Source organism: Lithobates pipiens, unplaced genomic scaffold, assembly GCF_037356315.1.
Source record: "Lithobates pipiens isolate NorthernLeopardFrog02 unplaced genomic scaffold, aLitPip1_a1.2 Scaffold_25, whole genome shotgun sequence".
Classification (NCBI taxonomy): Eukaryota; Metazoa; Chordata; class Amphibia; order Anura; family Ranidae; genus Lithobates; species Lithobates pipiens.
The window spans coordinates 84,694,014-84,713,238 of record NW_027507787.1 but is presented as its reverse complement, the minus strand read 5'-3'; the positions used below and the strand labels follow the sequence as shown (position 1 = coordinate 84,713,238).

General features: G+C 42.2%; 1 long non-coding RNA gene across 1 annotated transcript; it reads right to left on the bottom strand.

Annotated features, from left to right (window-relative positions):
• Positions 1–2,975: 2,975 nt before the first annotated feature.
• On the bottom strand, positions 2,976–9,303 carry LOC143929897 (uncharacterized). The gene is made up of 3 exons (XR_013262630.1): positions 9,157–9,303; positions 5,442–5,492; positions 2,976–3,212 (listed from the first exon to the last, which is right to left on the bottom strand). It is a non-coding gene; the product is annotated as an uncharacterized LOC143929897 (long non-coding RNA).
• Between the last annotated feature and the right edge of the window lie 9,922 nt (positions 9,304–19,225).

Here is a 19,225-nt window from a genome sequence, read left to right as displayed (position 1 = left end):
CCCGCACACTGTGATTACTCTGTATGGCAGCTGCATTTCTCCCTCCTCCTTCCTCACACTAGCACACGGACTGAAGTCCCCTCCCCTCCTCCTTGGCTCAAATTTTTTCCTATACACAAACAGGAGGGGGAGGAGAATGGACATTTACATGTCGGTGCTGGTCTGAGGTTTGTACTGAATCTGAAAAGGATCTACAAAATGACACTTGCAGGGGAAGAGGACTCAGAGAAGGGGGGGGGGGGGGGGAAGCTGTCAAAGAATAATATTTGCAGTAATTTGGGGAAGAGGATGGGGGTTGGAGAATGCTGTATGTGGTAGTGTGCACTTTGGGAAGTGAAAAAACTTGTGCTGGGGTGGATTTTATATTCAACCCCACTTCTAGCACAAATTCTCTCCCCTTCCAAAGTGCCCCTAGCACATACAGAATCATCTAACCCCCTCCCCCAAATTCACTGCTAGTATTCTTTTTTGACAACTTTTCTCCCTTCTTCAAAGAGATGCTGGCTGTTATTGAGGGGACAATCACGGTGTCTGTAATCTCAGCCACCTTGCTAGAGATTTGGGGCAATCACCCCAGGTGCTTACACTAATACCCTTGCCCTAGGCAAGTTAGTGAAACCGAGTGCCAAAACTTTTTTTCAGTACTGGACTCCAGGACTCGGCGCCAGTTCACACTATGAATCACAAAGGCGCAAACGTGCTCTTTGTTTCTGTACAATTCGCATGCCTTCCAGGTGCTATGCAATTTCAGCACTTTCATTTGAATGGGCACAGTAATGCACAGCAGCTGGATCACATGGTACTTCTGATGATATGATTTGGTGCAACACTGGGCTTTGCGACCTGCATTTGGGAAGTCATTAGGTTGACACCCACTGCAGATTGCTACAGGGAGATTTGAAGAGACATCCTTCATGTTACACCCCATCACAAATATGGGCACAATGTGAAGGAGGTCTCAGCATGGCTGTAGGCAGTGGGGGTGAGGAGGTTGTATTGTGGAGGAGAGATGGGTTATTGGAGGACGGTGAGGTGGAAGGGGGCACCAAAATTCACCTACACCTGTGTAGACAAAAATCCTTGCACCGGCCCTGCTGGTACTGATAACCACTGCTGCCTGAGTGGCCCCAATTTCTGAGGTTGGTAATGGGTATGCAAGTTCTGCTGTCATGGGAGATCTGCTCAGGGTCCACTCACTGAGCCTGTCAGTAACATTCTGTTTAAAAGTGCAGGTCTTAAATGCCAGTAAATCCTAGAACATTTATGCAGTACCTAAATGCAGGTTGAACACAGTAGCCAGAACTACCAGGGTCACAAGGGTTGCACTTGCAACTGGGCCCTGATTTTCTACCACAGTGGGCGAACATCAATATGGCAGGAAGCACTGTAATAAAGGGCCCCAGATTTCAGGATGGCCCTCTGTGATTTCTTGCATCGGGGCCCTGTAGTTTGTAGTTACGCTTCTGTCATAAGCCAACATTTATTTTTAAAGTGTGCGTTTTAACCATGGACAGGATTGTAACCAGGCTTGTTGTCTTTTGGATGACTAAATGTACAGTAAATTAGACACAAATATCATCTCAAAGTTAGCAGGTTCTGAGGCAAGTAATTTTGGAAAAATTGTTTTTTTTTGTTCTTTTTATGTTTAACCACTTCAGCACTGGAAGGTTTTACCCCCTTCCTGACCAGAGCACTTTTTAAAATTTGGGACTGGGTTGTCTAACCGGTAATTGCACAGTCATGAAATGCTGTACCCAAGCAAAATTTGAGTCCTTTTTTTCCTACAAATAGAGCTTTCTTTTGGTGCTATTTGATCACCTCTGTGGTTTTTATTTTTTGCACTATACACAAAAATATAACGACAATTTTGAAAAAAATATATATTTTTTACTTTTTGCTTTGTTTTTAAAAAACACATTTCTTCATCAGTTTAGGCCAAGATATAATCTTCTATATATTTTTGGTAAAAAAAATAAAAATAATTGCAATAAGCGTATAGTGATTGGTTTGTGCAAAAAATGGCAGTGATCTGCAATTTTTAACGGTATTGTGATGGACAGATCTGACACTTTGACACATTTTTGGGACCATTGAAATTTATACAGCGATTAGTGCTATAAAAATGCTGTGTAAATGACACTGGTAGGGAAGGGGTTAACACTAGGGGGGGCGATCAAGGGGTTAAACGTGTGTTCCCTCAGTGTGTTCTAACTGTATGGGAATATGACTGAGTAGGAGAGGAGACATTTTGCTGTTCCTAATTACTAGGAACAAACGACATGTCTCATCTCCTCTGACAGCACAGGGATTTGTGTGTCTACACACACAAATTTCCATGCTGGCGCTCGTACACGTGATTGCGCGTGGGCGGCGGTGATAGCGACCCCTGGCTATGCGCATCGGGTTCCCCCACCGTGCAGCGCGCATGCACCCTCTGGTGGCTCTTAAAGTAACCCCATACCTGTATGGGGTTTCGTGCAGGGGAGCCATTCTACCCCTGTAAATAGGGGTGAGGCGGTCGGGAACCGGTTAAGCCATTTTTTGTCATGGACATGATGAGGTATATCAAATGAAAACCTTTTACTGCCCTAAAGATATATTTAAACATCCCCATGATACCATAAGGAAAATTGTTATGCCTTGCATAAAACATTATGAGAAGATATATTAAAACTGGTGCACACAGAATTCAAAGCTGTGCATTGTAACCAATCGGCTTCTAGGTTTTCTTGTCAAAGCTTAATTGAACACAGTGAAGTTAGAAGCTGAATGGTTACTATGCACAACTGCACCAGATTCTGTGTGCTCCAGTTTTAGTACATTTCCCCCAATATTGCCGTTGTCATTAATCTGTAAATAAATGTGAAAATATCTCCTTTCTAAAATTTGTTTAAACCTCCTAATAGTATCTTAGTATGTTTGATATGACCAACAATTTGTTAAGTAGATAACAAGTGACGAAATGCAAAAACATATCAGTTGCAAAGATTTTATTGAGCAGGGTTATTTAACCAGCAGCAAAAGATTCAGGATTTAACATTGTACAATGAGAGGAGTGCGGTTTATTTTGCAGAGAAGTAAATGAGTAGATCAGATTATAGGACAAACGTGATGTCTTCATTTATCACAGCAGAAATGTCCTTGGCTGTGGCAAGGATCACAAGGATCAGGACAACAGGGAACAACACAAGGGTTGCATGGATTGCATGGATCTGTCAAGAAAGAAAACCTTCATTAGTCGTATATTAGATCCTAACCCCTTCATGACCAGAGGCCATTGAAGCTAAAATGCTCAAAATGAATTTAGCAGCATTAGTATGTATTGGTTCTCTTGACAATAACTCTAATTTGCCTACCTGATACATTTTTTACATTGAGTAAGAACCTATTACATGGTCTGTTTCATTGAATACTTTGCACTGAATTTATTATAAGATGACAAATAGACAACAACGAACAAAATATTTTTTTTAAATAACGTTTAGCTATTTTCCATAGCAGTCTATAATCAAACGGTTTAAATGTGTGTGTGTATATATATATATATATATATATATATATATATATATATATATATATATACATATATACACATTTTTGGGGGGTTTACAAACTGTAATGCTATCTAACACTTCATCTTGGCTGCCCAGAGAAAGAGAGAGAGAGAGAAGCACAGTACCTTCTACAGGACGAGGAAGTTTGATACTTCCAGTGACCACCATGATTGGCTATCATAATGATCACTTGATGGAAAAACCTTTCTAATTGGTCCCTGATCATTTTAGGGCTTGTTTACATTTGCATTTGGGAGGTGGTAAAAACATGTGTCTGAGCTGTATTTTTATGCCCCTCAATCAATCCCTCTTAAGGTGTAAGAGGAGGTGATCACATGCCAAAGCCACTATCATTTAACCTCCCTGGTGGTATGATTCAGTCTGGATTTAGGTGCTGAAAGCGGTACAATTATTTTGCATGGAAATCTGGCGTTTTATTTTGTAGTCCTGTAATTCTTAGGAATAACGCTCTTAAATCTCTTCAAACCAGAGTCTAGCAGACATCCCGGGTATGATAAAGTTTATAATATAATAAAGAATAATAAAAATGATTCAATAATGTAATCAAATCCTAAAACACTGAAAAAGGGACAAGTTTTGGTTGCTATGGACAATCTCCAAATTCCAGGCAGAAAAAACAGTATTTATAATATAAAAGTGCATGCAGGGCATTGCACAGACCACTAGGGACAAAGGGGTTGTGTATTTTTTAATACAGTACTGTAATCTGTAAGATTACAGTGCTGTGTGTGTTTTGTGTGTTTTGTGTGTTTTTACTTTTTTGAATTTGCCGCCTTTCTCCGCTCCCGTGCGCCGTAACGTCGCAGGGAACGGAGCTCGGCGGCATTTGTCACTGTGAATCGAGCAGAGGACAGCTCGATCACACAGCGCGGGGGACATCGCTGGATCCAGGGGACAAGGTAAGTAACTCTCCCTGTGTCCTCCCCTGCATCCAGCGATGCGATCCCGAGTCTGGCTCGGGGTTACCGCTCCTGCTAGTAAATTCCTAACCCGAGCCAGACTCGGGATTACCGCTAGGGAGGTTAAACCTGCAAAAATGATATACCTGAAAGGGGCTGTGCCGCTACTGTGCAATGCACACAGCTGTGGGTTTTTTCGGAGTTAAACAGGCAGTGAGGAGGTGATAAAACATCTCCTAGCTATCCATCACACTCTGTGTGTAAGCAGGCCTTTAATCTGAGACCTGTGACTGTGATAAGTCCCAGAATTAGCAGGGGGCAGAGATGTGCACTCCTAGTTTACAGCTGCAATATAGGTTAACATTATAAGTTTCATGGTCAGGATAGCTGAGGATCTTTATCTACAGACTGTAGATGAAGAGTGCATAAGCAAAATATGTGTGATTAGTAAATGCATATCATTTACAGAGGTTTGCAAAACAATTTATATTACAGTCCTCTTGGCAAGGAGTACCAACCACCTTATTTTTAACGTTTGCAATTCACTTCATGTTGCATTAATATGCCAGAGCTACGGTGATATAAAACTCCACTATTTTTACCCACTGTGTTGCGACTGGTAGGAAAAGTTTTCAGCATTGCTACATACTTGTGGAGAATTTGTATGACTTTTCATTTTTGCCTACAGGTGGAATGGTAAGCAGTTCATGTAGGTGTTAGAACAGTAAAATTGTTTTTTAAGCACAAATAAGGAGAAAAGGTTTTAGATGTCACTTTTGATGTTCTGTTGGAAAAAAAAAACAACCAAAATAATTAGTAGCGCTTAAAAGAAAAAACAAATGTGCACAGTTTGTGATCTGTGAAGAATCAAGTTGCTTGGTGATGGGAGGAATGGTTTATTTTAAAAATATATATTCTTCATTCCTTATCCTCAATACTCAAAAGAATAATCTATTGCTCCTCTTACCTTGTTGACGAACACATACAGTGCCATGGTGATGATGCTGAGGCTTGCATGCTGAAGAAACGCAAACATATGTTAAAGAAGAATACCAGACAACCAAAAATAATTATCCAAATAACATTTAATGCCATCAGCCAAATATTGAACCTGTAGTTAAATCTGCATACATTTTAATTTCCCTCGATTTGTTCATTTACTGCAACTGGAGTTCATTATGTTCCTCTAAGTGGTATTACCAACACCATGACAGGGTTGTTTTGTGCTACTAACTTTTTTGCTCTTAGGAATAGGAAGGAGCCCACAGTAGCTGAAATCATAAATTGAAGAAAAGGAAATTTGGTCGAACACCATGGAAGGAAGAACTTCTGCAGAATAGTTATTTTATTATTAAGTGCCAAAGGAACATTAGCACGAGCTATCTGTGTGAAACCGGTATAACAGGTACTTTACTTTCAAAGTTCCATAGGACGTAGACATGACGTTACAGGAACATTGGTAGACCTGTTTCACACAGATAACTTTTGCTTGTTCACAAGCACGAGTTATCCTTAACATCATGTCTATGTCATTTGGTACTTTGAGAATAAAGTAATCATTCTACAGAAGTTCTTCCTTCCATGGTGTGCGACCAATTTTCCTTTTCTTCAATTACTATTGATGGTGGTGAGCCAGGCCAGCACCCACAAGGAAATCTTTATCCACAGTCTGAGGGGTTTTACACTCTTTCTAAAATAAGAAAATCTGACCTTACTTTCCCAAGGGTTGAGGCATATAGTAGACTTCAGTCAGATATTTTGAACATCAAGTCACATTTTATATCAGACCTCAGCAATCTAATTCCTCTTCCAGCTTATTTTTAGAGGTTATGATATTGTAAGGCATGTAACCTAACATACAAAAATATAATCGAATGCCCCATACACACGGTCAGACATTCCGACAACAAAATCCATATGTTTTTTTCCGACGTAATGTGGCCCAAACTTGTCTTGCATACACGCGGTCACACAAAGTTGTCGGAAAATCCGATCATTCAGAACGCAGTGACGTAGAACATGTACAACGGGACTATAAAGAGCGCAGTAGCCAATAGCTTTCATCTCGTAATTTATTCTGAGCATGCGTGGCACTTTGTCCGTCGGGATTGTCTACACATGATCGGAATTTAAACGATCGGATTTTGTTGTTGGAAAATTTTAGATCCTGCTCTCAAACTTTGTGTGTCAGAAATTCCGACGGAAAAAGTCAGATGGAGCCCAGACACGATCGGATTTTCCAACAAGATCCGATCGCACATTTTCCATTGGAAAGTCCGACTGTGTGTACAGGGCATAAGGCTTTTTCCTGGAGATAAAACATTTTTCTTAAAACTTAAATCCAGGTTTACTTTTAAATAGCTACTTTAAATAGCTTGTTTGGGCTAATTGATTAAATAAAAAAGACACATGTAGTGTTAGAGTCTAGTGCATCTTTAAAAGAGCAAAAATAGGAACACAATAAAAAATCCACAAAAAGGAATAAATCTGTGCAATATATATTTTTTTTTAAGGAGTCTGAAGTGTTCCCCAAGACAGGGGTTAACCTTGTGTGGTATGTAATGAGCCGTGCTGCTCCATCAACAAGCAGGAGAACTGAAAATTGCAAAGATAAAATAGAAAGACAGAGCGCACTGGCTCCTAATGCAATACTGTTTATTGTTTAGAGATAAAAAGTATCAAAGTAACACTTAGCCCTTGTACACACGGTCGGACATTCCGACAACAAAATCCATTGGATTTTGTCGGAAACTGGTGTTGCATACATACGGTCGGACAAAGTTGTCAGAAAATCCGATCGTTCGCAACGTGATGACGTTTTTTAGTTACAACGGGACTATGTTCAGGCTAGTTGCCAATAACTTTGTCCGATCGGAATTCTCTACAAACGATTGGACAAATTCTAGGAGCCGGTGAGTTCTGTCTTTCTATTTTATCTTGGGCTAATTGATGCAGCAGCTGTCAGTGTTGTATCAACTGTATGAATCTTCAGCTACATACAGTCTTTAGCGTTGTCTTCTGGCAGTGGTACACAAGCTTCCTGTCTGCTGCTAGAACCAAACTTCTCAGCCTTTCACCGGAAGTGGCTTTTTTTATTGAATTCAAGGCTTTCTCTGATTGGCTGAAGTGGAGAGGTGTGAGAAAGTCCAATTCATCTATTTATTGGCATAAGACAAGTATTTGGCGCAAATCAAAGATATTAGGTTCCCACTTAAAAAAAGTATATAAAATTACATATGATAGTGAGTGCAGGGAATGCACTACTTTGTCAAGTCCAAAAAAGGAAAATTAAATGTTCTTTTGTTCCTGAGGAGAGGGGGGGGGGAGGGATGGAGAGGGGGGATGGATCCGCATGCAGGGCTGCCACCTTAAAAGAGCTGAAACTCAAGCTCCTAGATTGCTGCAGATAAAGGAGAAAAAAGAGAGAGAGGGGTGCCTCTGGGTGCAGATTTTTCAAAAGGTTTTATTTTCAGTGTAAAAACATAAAATTTTGCACTCACATTTAGTAGGCAAAAAGTAAGCATTAAACACAGAGGGTCATCTGGTGTATCTGATTATGGGACGTCAGCCAGTGATCCGGTCCACATCTGTCATCTCGTTGTTCCTCTTCCTCTCACATGAGGTCCACTACAGGTGTTTTTTATGAAGCAGCCGGCTTATGGTGGACACGAGATGTGCGGTCTTCAGAACGAGGCTTGGGAGGCAGAGATGACCAGGGCGCGGGGCTGTGACGTCAGAGGGTATGCGACGCGTTTCTTGAGCGTGCGGGTCGAGATTGTCGGACGACCGCGCTCTTTCATCAGGCAGAATCAGCCTGATGAAAGAGCACGGTCGTCCGACAATCTCGACCCGCACGCTTAAGAAACGCGTCCATACCCTCTGACGTCACAGCCCCGCGCCCTGGTCATCTCTGCCTCCCAAGCCTCGTTCTGAAGACCGCACATCTCGTGTCCACCATAAGCCGGCTGCTTCATAAAAAACACCTGTAGTGGACCTCATGTGAGAGGAACAGGAACAACGAGATGACAGATGTGGACCGGATCACTGGCTGACGTCCCATAATCAGATACACCAGATGACCCTCTGTGTTTAATGCTTACTTTTTGCCTACTAAATGTGAGTGCAAAATTTTATGTTTTTACACTGAAAATAAAACCTTTTGAAAAATCTGCACCCAGAGGCGCCCCTCTCTCTCTTTTTTCTCCTTTATCTTCATCTATTTATTGGAAACTTTGTATTCATTGATAGAAATACAAGGCTTTCTGTGAATGTTTGAGAAGCGCTCAATTTTGTCCAGGCAGCAAATGAAAATTCTTATTACCGCTGCAGGAACACAAGGCTATATATTGTATGTAGCTAAAAGTATATACAGATTATACACCGCTTACAGAAGCCTCATCAATTAGGAATAGAAGTAATTTGTTTTGCCCAGCTGTGGCCAGCTTATTTGTGTATGTAAAATAAAAGTAAACCTAGATTCAGGTTTTAAAAATAATGCAAGTCTAGTTAAAATGAAACTACAGTTTTTGATACAGTTATTGATACAATAACTTATAACTGACGCACGTGCATAGCAAAAACATTGTTAGCAGGAAATTATGAGAAAGAAATACTTTTACAGTGAAGGAAGTTCATATAACCTTTCTACATTTATCTATGTATAAAATCTACATAAGACTTACGGTCTTGGCATGGATCTTTGCAGACTACTACGTTTTGGCAAGGGTTGCATGGATCTTGGCATTGGATCTTCTGGACAACACATTTTCCTTTGATTCCAGACATATCTGCTTTTAAGTTTGGTTTCCTTCTTGGAAAATTCAGGGGAGATTTTTTGGTTGTTTGAATAATGTATGATAGCACCTTTTTTATATATACTGTAGGTAGAGGTGGAATTAGAACACATTCCTCCACTGGCTAGTCATAACAGATTTACTATCAACATGCTTATTTACTAATTTCTTTGATCTTTATTCAGCACTTTGCTAATTATTTACCTACACGCTATGATTTAATATTTTTAATTGTTTTTTTTTCTTTTGAATTACTTTTTATTTGTTATATATAATGATGCATAATTTTAATTGGGATCATGTGTTATTATAAATTAAAAAATTGTAGTATTAGTCATTTTTATATTGCAGCATGTTGCTCATATTAAGACATGTGTGATATTACTTAAAATAGTTGCGTATATGGGTCCTGGTTATTTAGAAATTCAGAAGTACACAATTTGTTGTCCTTTGTTTACACTCTATTCACATTCACTATTTTTAGTGCATGGTCAGGTTGACAAATCGAAGACAGTCAAACAATCAGAATTTTCAGAAGAAGGCCAGCAATTTCATCTTCATGACAAATGTAACCTAACAACTTTGCTGATAAAGTCTGTTGATTACAGCTTAAATATGCTTTCATAACTGGATTAGAAAAGTGATTGTTCCTGCCCCCCCCCCCCCCCCCTCTCTATTCATGCCGAGCCACATAAACATTCAGTCATAGAAAACAGTCTGAAAGCAAACCACTTTTGCTGCATTCTCTTCAGTAAAAAAAATGATGCTCTCTAAACCTGTCATTATTACACCCTTTATTAATTGCTTGCATTTCAAACAAAAATTGGAAAATATTTGTAGAAATTTACCTCTCGAGTAGTAGTATATTCTGAGTCATATTCTCAAGAAGTTAATTTATAGAGCTCTTCTTTATGTCCTTAGCCCCCCTAAACCCCTGCAGCCTTAATTTCAATCAATTGGACCGGTCACAGACATTAATCAAGAGTGCTGACTATGTCTGCTCTTTCTGCCCTCCTCCCACCTCTTTATTCGTAGAAGCTGTACTAGACCCTGTGCGCACCCGTGGCGGCCTGTCCATTAGGAGCGCAGGATCTCCGCCCCCCAGGGAGTCTTGTCTGGGGAAGGGCCGTGTCCTAGGAGACATTTATGGGGAGCTGTGACCAGAGAACTGGGGAGCTGTGACCAGGGAGGCAGGGAGCCATGTCTGGGGAGAACCGTGTCTGGGGTGAGCCGTGTCCGGGGAGAGCCATGTCTGAGGAACCATCTACGGGGAGCTATTAAAACATACTATTTGTTTTGTCTCCACTCATTAGATGACTGCTCTATTTATACTACATGTTACCACTATGATAGACACCATTGTCTCCTCACTGCATTATAGAGTGAAGCCTTATATAAAAAACACTTCTGATACTTCCTTTTATCAATTATTCTTTTGAACCATACCAAAACGAAGGCAGATGTGTAATTTGCACGGAGAAAAAAACTTTATTCATGTCCGTGTTTTTTATTCGGTGAGTTAGACTATAATAATTTTTTTTGTTACTTTGGCTTTTTTACACTCACAATATTCTGGCTTTTTCACATTCACAATTGTTTCATTGTTTTACACGCCCCCATAGTTTGTGTGGATCAGATGGTTTGTTGTGGTGGTAACCCCTATTAGGCTGGTCTTTTCAGTGTGGCTTCAGTCTCACTTGCTGCAGAGTTTGCTAATGTGTTTTGTAAAGTATTTTTCTATAGTATAATAATTTATATTTTTTCTGATATTATTATATCTTTTTAGTAAGCCGGTCTCCGTGAAGCTCCTGAAGAAGCGCAAGCCGCATAACATGTAGCGCTACAGTATAATGGTTATAACTTTCAGTAGCAAGTAGCAATCTTATCAAGATGTTGTAACACTATGGCATTGAATACATGTGGTGTGATTGCCACTGGGTGTAAAACATTTTGAGAATTGTAAAATGTATTGTTACATAGATCTTGTATACTGATATTATATCATTTGACTCTGAGACATGGTTGCTTTTTCTGGATCGCTGACCAACTTTAGGTGCATAAAGGTTGACAAGTGTGTACATAACATTGCTAATGTTGCATATAGAAATTATGGAGCATCCTTTAGGGTCTGTGTGAACTTTTTGCATGTTGAAGGCCACTGATGGCTATAAAGACACCATTTTTCTTTACTGGGGCATTAGCAGTAAAAATATATGGAAACAGCGGGTGGGAGATTTTGGAGGTGCAGAATGGATCTCATGGATACAGAAGATATCAGTGTGTAGCCTCTTTCCATGCTGCCCTGCGTTTAAAGGGACTGTTTAACCCATAGGCATTAAGAGAGACTAGTGTGATAGGCATGGTACAGGCTTATTAACATGTAGAGATGTAAGTTACCGGAGTCTCAGAGGTTGGGTGTCCATGGGTTCATCGTGCATAGTCTTTTGAAGGTTTTGTCAGGAGTCTAAAGCAGGTGCCAGGTGGTGTATGGGGAGGTTGGTAGTCTTTGCGATGAAGGAATGTTCATCTGAAAAAGCAAAGGATGACTGCAAGAGGAGGCCGCCCACAAGCTTCTCTTTGCGGGGAAATCATATAAAGATGCCTTGAATGCAACATCTGACACAGAGGGAACTCAGGAGAGCCCTGCTGAAGCGGATGACACTGTACCTTTGGAGGATGCAGGCAGATTGTCCACGGGGTGGAACATAGTGAGTACCCCTAGAGACATTTTTACTGGGCCTAAAGCATCCTCTCCCTCTAAGAGTGAGGAGCCAGAACCTACTCTTAGGGATATTTTCTCGGCTGTAACATCATGCAATCAATCTATCACAGCACTCTCTGATGAGATTAAGGGGGTGAAAGCAGAAATCTCTTATGTGCGCCATGACATGCAAAAGCTGAGAGAGAGGACATCTGCGCTGGAAGGCAGAATAAGCACAGTAGAGGATAACATGGCTCCTATGCAAAGAGATTTAAAATATAACTGTCATCTCACTGAACAACATGCGGCAGGTTTAGATGATTTAGAAAATCGCATGAGATGCAATAATGTGCATGCCCTGGGCATCCCAAAGAGGGCGGAGGGTAAAAATTCTTTAGCTTTTATAGAGCAATGGCTGGTCTCCATGTTTGGCAAAGAAGCCTTCAGCCCGCTGTTTGTCATCGAAAGGGTACATCTACCACCAGGCAATCACCCCCATGCTTTTTTGTTCAAGCTACTAAATTACAAAGATAGGAATGCAATCTCATCTAAGGCTAGAACCATGTGCGGAAAAATGGTGATCGATAAGTGTCCCTATTTCCAGACTTTTCCGCAGAACTGCAAAAACAATGTGCAAAATTTATTGATGTTAAAAAAGGCTCAGAGAATATGAGAATATGATCTGCAATATACAATGCTAATTTCACAATCAAGACCCCAGAGATTCCCAATTTTTGATTATAGACATTCACTGCACCTTGGAGGGGAGGAACTAGAGGGGTATCCAGACTTGAGACCTTCTGGATATACCAGTTACAGTCCCACCACCTATTGGGTATGAACATAGAGTGGGACATCAATGCTTTCATAAATAGAGCATGATATAATATGAACAATATAGACTAGGGCTTCTTCAGATGGTATACGGATATGATAAAGTGGACGACTTACCGTCTACAGCCAGTGGCGAGAAAGGAATTAATATGCATGTGTATATTTGTATATATACATGTATATTTTTTATATATATGTTATGTATTTTCATTCTGTTATAAGAATTTAGATTTGATTTAATATTTATGTGAAATCCTCAAGCTTATATGGTTATTCTAATTCCAGTCAGTATAATGCATGCCATTTGGGCTTTACTTAATACTGAAGCCCTTTACATGTAATATCTGAATTCATAGTAACATGCATGATATATCATTTTTTATTTATTTTCATTTTTATTTTAATTTATTTATTTTATTTTAATTCACAAAAAAAGATATATATATATATATATATATATATATATATATATATATAGTCAAAGCCCTCCGTCCTCAAAAGATATGGAAGAAAACATAAACACGCCACATGACTAACAACATAAAATAGACCTGAAGTGTGCCCTGGTCTGCTGTAAGGTAAGCCCAGGTGAGCTGGGCGGTGAGTCCTGTCCTGCTGGGCGGTATGCTAAGAGAAGGGTGCAAAAGACTTGCTTTAGGGAGAAAATATTTTTTTTTATGGCAAGACAAGACGTTAGAGGGCAAGGCCGCAGAAGGCTCAAGATATTTTGGACTGTGGATCGGGAATGTACCGAGCGAAGCAGGCGGATTTCCACCTGCCCAACTTTCTGATCACGTGTTCTGGAACTCCGTTGCGTGAGGCTGCTGATGCTGCTCCGATGCAGAAAGGATGTCCTGAGAAACGAGCGGGGTCAAGGCCTAAATTGTGTAGGAGGATCTTGACGTGACTGATAAACTGATTGCTGCTTAGGGGTCTAACTGGAAATGGTAATAACGGGCTGTCAGGTGAAGGATCAGGTAAGTGCGCTAGTAGCTGGTCCAAGACGGCCACGGGGCAGCAGGTATTGAAGGTTTTAAAAAACTTGATGTCCGTCCCTGGGCCCACCTGTTGCGTTTTAGACACCTGTAGATGTAGGATGAAGAAGGTTTGGTGGTGAATGAGGTGACGCCTGCATAACATCCTACAGCGGGAGCCGGTGACTGTAAATTCGCTGGGGCGTAAAAAGCCGTAGAAAGCTAGGTAAATGGCTGCTCGAATGACAAGGCTGGGAAAGAGGCCAAAAAGGGATTGAGAGAGGATGAGCGATATCTCACGGAAAATGGCGCTGGTCACAGGAAGGCGTTTGCTGCTGATTTGGGGCTGTTGTTTGAGAATACCGCGCAGGATTGTCTTGACCGCGTGAGTGATGAATAAGGATGGTTTGGTGGGATCTTGCAAAGAAATTAAGTGTTTGATGCCAGCCAGATAGAGTCTGATAGTATTGTGCGACAAAGCCATATGCGTGTGGCAGTATGAAATGAAAACGAGGATATGGTGAAGATCTCCTGGGACTGCCCGGGGGAAAGCCACTAGAAATCTGTCGTACATTTTCCAGGCAGCACAATAGGCCTTCAGCGTATTATGAGACAATTAAAAATTAATGAGCTTGGTAGCGTTGCGCAGGTATGGATTCAATGCAATGTTAGCTGAGACCAGTGTGGGATAGTGGACATGGTCGGGTCGGCTCCAGGTTCCTGTGAAAAGAATGATGCAAAATTAAGGCAGGACAGAGCGTCGGCTGAGGTATTACATTTGCCTGGGATGTGGATGCAGAGGAGATTAAACTGGTGCTGAAGGGACAATTGTACCAGCCTGCGTAGGAAGGACATTATGGCCAATGACTTGGAGCGGCCTTTGCTTATGATGCTGGCTGTGGCTTGATTGTCTGTAGCGACAGTAACTGTTTGTCCTGCCCAGCTACTGCCCCAGACTTGCGCTGCAGCCACTATAGGATATAGCTCGAATAACGAGGAGGATAGACTGAACCCAGGGATTGAAAGAATTTCTGCGAACCAGTGATGGTCAAAAATTGCCGCAAAGCCTGTGGAGGCTGCGGCATCTGTGATTATCTGGGGTGAAGAGGGAGATGCTGATGGGATAAACATCGAGATGCCATTCCAATTTGCTAGGAAATCGTCCCACATGTTGAGATCGGCTATAGCTGCTCGGTCTAAACTTAAGATATGGTCGGGGTCTTGGACTTGAGAAAGAAAAACCAAAAGACGGGAGATGAAAGATCGACCCTGGGGGATGATCCTTACCTCAAAGTTGAGCATCCCGAGCAACGACTGAAGTTGCCTTTTAGTGCACCCTTGGGTAATTGTAAATGTATGAATGACCGCCCTGATGCAGGTTAATTTGTCGAGAGGTAAGCTAGCCTGCATGGCTTGAGTGTCGAGAATGATACCCAAGAAGGTGATGCGTTGTGCAGGGCCTTCCACCGTCTTCTCTGCTATGGGTATATTGAGTTTGGAAAAAACCTCCCTAAGGCTATTTAGATCTACTGGGGGTTCGCCAGGTTTCTCAATAAGCAGAAAGTCGTCCAAGTAGTGGATCACTTTCTGACAGGACGCGTGGTGTGAAAGAATCCAGAACAGGCACTGGGCAAACGTATCGAAGAGGCACGGACTGCTTTTGGAGCTGAAAGTTAACTTTGTGGAGAAATAGTACTGACCCTTCCATTTGACTCCGTGCCATCGCCATAGGCATGGTTGAATCGGTAGTAACTTAAAAGCATCTGCAATGTCTGCCTTGGATAGCCAGGTGCCAGCTCCTATGCTGAGGATGGTTTGAATGGCAAGGTCTACTGAAGAATACTTAAGGGAGAATTCCTCTGAGGGTATGAGGGAATTTAAACTGGGTATGTGAGAAAAATGAGGCGCGGACAAATCATAGACTAAACAAAGTTTATTAGAAAACTTGCCCTTAATGAGCCCGATAGGGCTGACTCTCCAAACAGAGAAAGGTGGGTGCAAGAAGGAGCTGATCATGTACCCCTGCTCAAGTTTATTTTGCAGCAAGGTGCTGATCGCTTCCTCGTCTGTGGCTGCTGACAATAGATTTCTGCATTCATTGGTGGTGTCTGAAAGTGTAATAAACCCCGTGTGAAAGCCTATGGTAAACCCTTGCACTAGGAAGGCTGCCAGTGAGGGTAACGGGTGTGAAAGAAGGTAGAAATGCAGCCATCTGATGTGTATGCAGCTCAGTCATGTGGGGTGGGGTTTTTGGATCCCGCAGGCATGTCTGGGGTGAGCTTGGTGGCAAGCGAGGCAGATATGGAGGAATCTGCATTGAGGGAAATTGCAACCCCCGAAGTTGAAGTTGTTGCAAATTTGTGCCCCTCCTAGTGCTTTAATGGGTCGTCCTAACTTGTTCTCTTGGGAGCACTGTGTAGTTGCTCCTGAACTCTGAGCTATATTTGAGAAGGGGGAGAAGTACGGGGGGCGTCTGCCCTCGTTTTCCGAACACCAGCTAGCTGTGTGGGTGGCCGATTGGCAGTTAGTGCATAGTGGGGAGCGTAGACCAGTGAAATGGCGACAGAATAGTTCTGTATGGACTGTGCTCCAGTCGGTAGCCACCTGGAACTGGCTGAGCCTAGCAGCTGCTTTGGCTGAAAAGGAGCGGTGGTAGTCGTAAAACGCACTGCCTCCATACCTATAGCCTAGATCCATCGCCGCCTGTAAATACAGATTTAGTTCTTCCCTCCTGTTGGGGTTGAGGGAGCATATTATGTCTCTGAACATGCCGAAGGCAAGCCCGAACTCAGTGAGTGTGAGTTTGCATGCGAGCCTCCAGTCTTTTGCTTTCAGGACGATAGAGACGTCGCCCCATGAATAGGCTTTGTTTTCCGCTGCGTTGTGTACTGAAATAAGGAGGGATGTCCTTCCTTATGCCAGCTGGGATGAGATGTGCAGAGAAGACGGTGGTGCTGCACTGGGGCGTACCTGAAAGCATCGGCATGGGGGTGGCAGTGGCGGATGTAGGTGGTAAGGGGACCACTTGTTGTACCTCCAGAGACTCCACTTTTGTCTGAACATCGGAGACTGTTGTTGAGAGTGAAGACACTGAGTGCAGCTGAATAACTGCTGAAGCAATTGACTGTAGGGACACCTGAGTGTCTGGTGAGGCTGGCGGAGACGGTAAAGTTCAGCTTTCCTCGCTGTGGCCGTGTAGGGAGCATCCGTACGTCGCAGCTCTGCTGTGAGTTTTGGGATGGTCCAGGCTCTGTAGGACTGCATGTCGTCGTTTGCTGAGCCCGCCCCGGGTGATGATGGGACAGGGGTAGGGACGTCGCTGCCGGCCAGTGACATGCCGTCCGCTAAAAATAAGAGGGGAAATGCATATGTTTTAAGGAAAGATTGAGGATACAGGAGGGGACAGAAATATTTTGAGAAGATAGATAGCAGGTAGTAGGAAGAACAGGAAAGGACAAGGAGTGACAGCCATAGTGACAGTTGGTTTGCGCTTGAGCGCTGTTGAGTGTGATTTTAGAAAACTCAAAAGAATGCGTGACAACCGAGGTGAGCCAGGAAGTGACTGGCTAGGTAACTGATAGCTCGGGTGTCCGTCTGTGCTCGGCACAGACTAGTGAACCAGAGTCCCCAGGGCGGGCTGGGGAGAGTAGCCAAAGTCTGGTGTGCTAAGTAGGAATGTTGCGATCTGTAGCAAATTGACGTGTGTTCGGTCTGCTAAATTCTTGCACTGCCAGCAAGAAAGGGGATTAGGCGACCTTGTCTGCATAGTGAAGGCTTGTGCTCCGAAGACAGAGTGAGACGCATAGAAGTATGTGACAGTTGCTAACGCCTCGGAACCAATCAAATTATGTATGTGAAGTTAAATATGTTGTGAAAGTGTGTGTGAGAGAAAGGAACCAATGGGGAAAATTATATATTTTACTGCTTAATATCTTCTAACTACATACCTGCCTCGAAGCCCTAGTGCTGAAGTCTCTGTTGGGGTCGAGGACTGGGTTTGACCAAGAACCTATAGTGGGGTGACATGGAAGTAATAATAAAGGTGGATTGCAAGAGCTGTTTTGGGGCCGTAGCTGACCCCCCTGGTGAAGAAATGCAAACCCTAGACAAGTTCCCCCTTTCTTTTTTTTTTTTACCTGGAAAGGATGGTCCGAGCCTGTTGCAGGATGGACCAGTTGGCAACCTTACTGACCTAAAAAAGGGGGAAAAGGGATAGAGAAAACGTATGAGTGTCTGTGTTGACGAAGTTCTACTTGAGGCTTCCGCTTTTATGTCTTATGGCGTTGAGCCAGTCCACATGTTGTGTAGAGCCTAAAACGAGGCTTGGCTCTCATCACATCGGATCACTTGATAGGCGGAAGTGACGTCATGACGCGACACACGCTTAGTGTTCGACCGCTCCTTGTTTGCAACACACAGTAACCGGAGTGCATTTGAGAACTTTATATTGGTATTAGCCCAATAAATTGAGCAAACATTATTGACAGCAAAAAAAACTATAATATAATTGTCCAACTTTTCATTGTGGGGGTAAATGTGCTAACCGTGAAATTATGTAAATTTCCAATTTAACCCTCCAATTCAGCTTGGGGTTACATTTCTTATTTAAGCGTGAGAGTGCAGTCGGTGGACTGTACCACAGATGACGTCTTAGCCCTTGTACGCACGGTCGGAAAATCTGTCGGAATGAGTCTTATCAGACCGTGTCGTCAGATAATCCGACTGTGTGTGTTATGCATTGGACTGATTCCGTCCGAATCTCCGTCCGACCCAATTTTCCAACATGTTGGAAATATTTCCCGACCAACTGGGCCGGACGGACCTAATCCGATCATGTGTAGAGCATTTTCATCGGACCAAGTGCCACGCATGCTCAGATCAAATTCCTACATCAAAGCTATTGGCTACTAGCCTGAATGTAGTCCCATCGTAACGAAATTACGTCACAAAGAATATTTAGAGAACAAAGCAAATAACATACTCCGATTAGGGTTTTCTCAGTTGATACTGCCTCATCCAGCTAAATATTTCAGATGGGATGCTATAAAATATGTTTTGGCATGTGGGTTTGTTAGACCCTCGATGTCCTAAGGGAGTTACTGAGTAGCTAGTTTAATACATGTCTTAATATGGCTGCCCTCATATGAGCCACGTGCTGCAATATAAATATTACTGCTACTACTTTTTTTTAATTTTCACTGTAACACGTAATTCTAATTATAACAATGCCTCAGTATATAAAACAATTAAAGCGGTTAAATCATAGTAGAGTGTAAAAAAATAAATAGCAAAGTGCTTAGTAAAGAACAAACAAATTAGGAAGTGATATGCATGTTGATAGTAAATCTGTCATGATAGGCCAGCAGAGGAATGTGTTCTAATTCCACCTCCACTTACAGTATATATAAAAAGGTGCCATCCTACACTATTCAAACAACCAAAAAAATCA